The 4,338-nt window shown below is 47.4% G+C and overlaps 1 protein-coding gene across 1 annotated transcript in view; it reads right to left on the reverse strand.

Annotated features, from left to right (window-relative positions):
• LOC101648810 (contactin-associated protein-like 2) overlaps positions 1-4,338 on the reverse strand; it is an 83,104-nt gene that overhangs the window by 58,447 nt on the left and 20,319 nt on the right. The window lies entirely within an intron of this gene.

The raw sequence follows: 4,338 nt of genomic DNA on the forward strand, positions 1-4,338 counted from the left end.
TAAGGACCCACAGCCCAGCCTCGCTGGGGCGCGGCGAGGAGAGGACGGGGCAGCCCCACTCCTGCGTCTCCTTTGTGCCCTCCAGAGCTGGCTGAGTGTGCATTTCTTTTTCTTTTTTTTCTGGATAAAATTTTATATTTACTATACTAATTCTTAAAAAAAATCATTTTATTGGGGCTCGTACACCTCTTATCACAATCTATACAAATGTACACACGTGCTTGACACAGTGGATGTACGTGTGGAGTGTGCATTTCCTTCCAGCAGCTGTGCCACCTCCTCCCTCGAGCTCAGCCTCCTCCCGGGGGGTGCCACCCCCTCTTGGGAGCACCACCTCCTCCCAAGGACCCTGCCTCCTGCCGGGGCAGGAGGTCCCCCTTGCTAATCCAAGCCCTTCTGGGTTTCTTTGCAGTGTGGCGTCCTGAGACCGGTCATTCACCCAGCTAGACGACATCGCCGATGAAGGTAAGGAAGTGTTAATGAAACGGCTAAAGGGCATCATTTGGTCTAGCGTGTCAGTAGCGTTAAAAAACCTACAAGGAACCACAACGCTGTCTTGGAAGAAATGCAGTCAGAATGCCCCTTGGTGGGGTGGAGGGGGAGACTCTGCCTCATGTGGGCCCAGTCCCTGGGGAAGGACGGCATGTTGGTAAAGCTGAGGGTCAGGGGGAGAGGAAGCGCCTCAGCGAGATGGACACACGGCTCTTGTGAGGGTGGTGAGGGGCCGGGACAGGCAGGGCAGTGTTTCCTAACGCTGAACTGCTCGCTGAGTCAGAGCTGATCTGACGCCCTCTAACCATGACTTCCGCATGGACCTCTTTAGGATGACACTTTGAGGACAAAGGTGTGTTGTCATGAGCAAACCGTGGCATTTCCAGTGGCCTCCGCTGCCTGTGAAAGGCAGACATTGAATACGGAAGACCGAGCGGCACGGTGCTTCTGAGTGACCAAGATACCACGAACTGCCAAGAGAAGAGACAGACGACCTTGGAGGAAGTACAGCCAGGCTGCTCCTTAGAGACGAGCCCTGGAGAAGGTCATCCTGCTTGGTAAAGTAGGGGGCAGCGAACACGAGGAAGCGCTTCAACAGCATGGATGGCCCAGTGGCTGCACCAATGGCTCACACGTCACAACATTTGTCACAACATTTGTCGGGGGCGCAGGGCTGTTGTGAGTCAGAACTGACTTGATGGCATCGGCCAACGACCACAGCCACACTGTGAACACCACGTTTACAACACGGTCACTGCTCTCGGGGTTTGTGGAGCTACTTAGTTAATCTGTGCCTATTGAGATGCCCGATCGTCTCTGCCCCTTGGGTTAAGCAGCCAATGGATCCAGACTCAAAGCCCCTCTTTCTCACTTTAGGCAATGCCCATGTCACATGCCGGAAGTTTCTGTAGTCTTCCCGATTCATTGTCAGGCATCCACACGCACGTGGGGTCAGTGCACAAAGATAACTCAAAACTGGTCACAGCAGCACATGGCCAGGGAGCTTCCAGGGGGTCAGGCCGGATTCAGAAGGGGGTGTGGAACAAGGGACATCATTGCTGGTGCCAGACAGATCGTGGCTGAAAGCAGAGAATACCAGAAAGAGGTTTACTTGAACTCTATTGACTAGGCCAAGGCATTAAAATTCAACTGTGGGGATCATGACCCACTTCGGATAACACTGGGAAGAATGGGAATTCTGGGACACTTCATGGTGCTCACCTGGAACCTATACACAGAACAAGAGGTCATCCTGTGGACAGAACAAGGGGACAACGAGTGGTTTAAAATCAGGAAAGGTGTGTGTCAGGGTTGGACCCTCTCACCACCTATTCAGTCTGTACGCTGAGCAAACAGCTCAAGCGGCTGGGCTTTCAGGAGAACAGCATCAGCTGGGGGACGGCTCATTCACAGCCTGTGCCGTGCGGCTGACCTAACCTTCCTGTGGAAAAGCTAAGAGGACTGAGGGCCTTGCTGATGAAGCTTTCAATACAGATTACACCTGAGCACAAAGACAGCGTGTCAGTCCGGGTGCTTTGGAGAAACAGATCCACAGAAACTCATGGACAAGAGAGTTTTATAAAAAGGGTAAGTGCACATCAAGAAAACATCCCAACCCAGTGCTGCCCAACCCACAAGTCCAACATTAACCCATTAACCCGTATGTCCGACATCAATCCACAAAGTCCTCCTCCATCTCACAAAACAAAGGCAATGATGCCGACTGCAGGAGGAAAGCCGAGTCAGTGAGTGTGTAAGCATCTCAGTGCTGGCAGGGATCTCCACACAGCTGCTCCAGCACCCAGGGCTGCATCGGGGTAGGTCTATGTGGCTTCTCCTGGCGGATATCTTGCAGGAAGTGAGCCTTGCAAGCTGAAGCAGGGAACTGCTAAGGCAGCTGCACCCTGGTGCAACCATCACAAAGCAAGAGACCCGAGCACTAGAAAGGTGAGGCTCACCACCCATTTATCCCTCTGCCCTTCAATTAATCCCACATGCGTTTATCGGCCAGGTTGGCCCAATAAACTAACTAACTCAGACGGCGAAAGTCCTCATTACTGGACCGGTGAACAGTAGCCACACGATACATGGAGATAGAGGGAAGATTCCCTCAAAGATGCGGAGAGGTAACGGGAGGCTGTCATGCTTTGGAGACAGTCAGTCCAGGATGAAGAGTTACCAGGGCTTGCGGCACAGGCTGGGGCCAAGTTATTTAGGGTTCACTAGCTTTTGGAGGAAGGGAAGGACGAGAGACGGATGTGAAAAGCGACGAGAAGAAATGACTTCAGCCTCCCCTTCCCTGAGTGACGGGCTCTTTGCAGCCCACCGCAGCGAGAACCCTCCCGACAGCTTCACACCCTGATCTTGTGTGTGTCTGGGGGACTCACACGGCAGACCCACGGGCCCTGATGTGTCAATGGAAACAATATTTCCAAGTGGGGAGACAACTTCCATGGCCAAGCTGACAAACAAAACCTTTCAGATTTCCTTGTTGCAGAAACTTCCCCACTTTGTAGACTCTGGAAGAAATCCCCACCCCGTCCTGAAACCTGGGTGGAAAGAGCTGCATTTATTCACTGCTGGATGACATGAGCAATACAGGCATTTGCAAAAGGTTTCTACTTGGATCGATAGCTGACTCTTTCTATGCACAATAAAGCAGCCTCAACACCGTTTTCCAGAAAGTGCGTGTGTGGGCGTTTACAGTATGCATGTAGGTATGTGGGTATGTGTCCCTCCAAACGTGTGTGCGGGGGTGAACACGGTGGATGTGTGCATAAACAATGTGACTGTCTGTAAACACTGTATGTAAACAGAGTCTATGTAAACACTGCATTTGTGTAACTGTGTGTAAATATTGTGTATGTGCATAAACAATGTGACTCTAAATAGGGGATGAACAACAGAAACGTGGGTGAAGGGAGACAGCAGTTGGTGTAAGACATGGAAACAACAACAATTTATAAGGTATCAGGGGGTCATGAGGATGGGAGCGGGGAGGGAGAGAAAAACAAGGCGCTGATACCAAGGGCTCAAATAGAAAGTAAATGTTTAGAAAATGATGATGGAAACATATGTACAAGTATGCTTGAAACAATTGATGTATGGAATGTTATAAGAGCTGTAAGAGCCCCCAATAAAACGATTAAAAAATCCCCAATGTGACTATAAACATTGTATATAAACACTGTGTGTCTGTGTAAGCAGTGTGAGTGTATAAACTATGCGTGTGAACAGTGTTATGGATGCATAAACAATGTGACCATCAGGAAATATTGTATGTAAATACTGTGTGTGTCTGTGTAAAGACTGTGCTTGTATAAACAGTGTGTGTATAAACTGTGTGTAAACACTGTGTATAAACAATGTGACTATCTAGAAACATCCTCTGTAAACCCTGTGTTTATATGAACACTGCCTCTATATAAACAATGTGTGTATAAAGTGTGTGCAAACATTGTGTATGTGTATAAACAATGTGACTATAAACATTGGACCATATATACTTGAGTATAAGCCAACCCGAATATCAGCGAGGCACCTAATTTTACCACAAAAACTGCTTTAAAAATGTGCTGAAAAACTCAGCTTATACATGAGTATATATGGTATATAAACACTGTGTGTCTGTGTAAACACTGAATTTTTTTTTTACAAGTTTCTTTTTGTTTTTTTGTTTTTTTTATTTTATTTTATTTTTTTTAATTTTAATTTTAATTTTTTTTCTTTACTTTTAAAAATCATTTTATTTTATTTTTTATTTTTTTTTCTTTTTCCTAATTCTTTTTTTTTTTTAAACATTTTATTAGGGGCTCATACAACTGTTATCCCAATCCATACACACAT

The sequence above is a fragment of the Echinops telfairi genome, unplaced genomic scaffold, assembly GCF_000313985.2.
Source record: "Echinops telfairi isolate 266 unplaced genomic scaffold, ASM31398v2 ScPeMD7_23;HRSCAF=83, whole genome shotgun sequence".
NCBI lineage: Eukaryota > Metazoa > Chordata > Mammalia > Afrosoricida > Tenrecidae > Echinops > Echinops telfairi.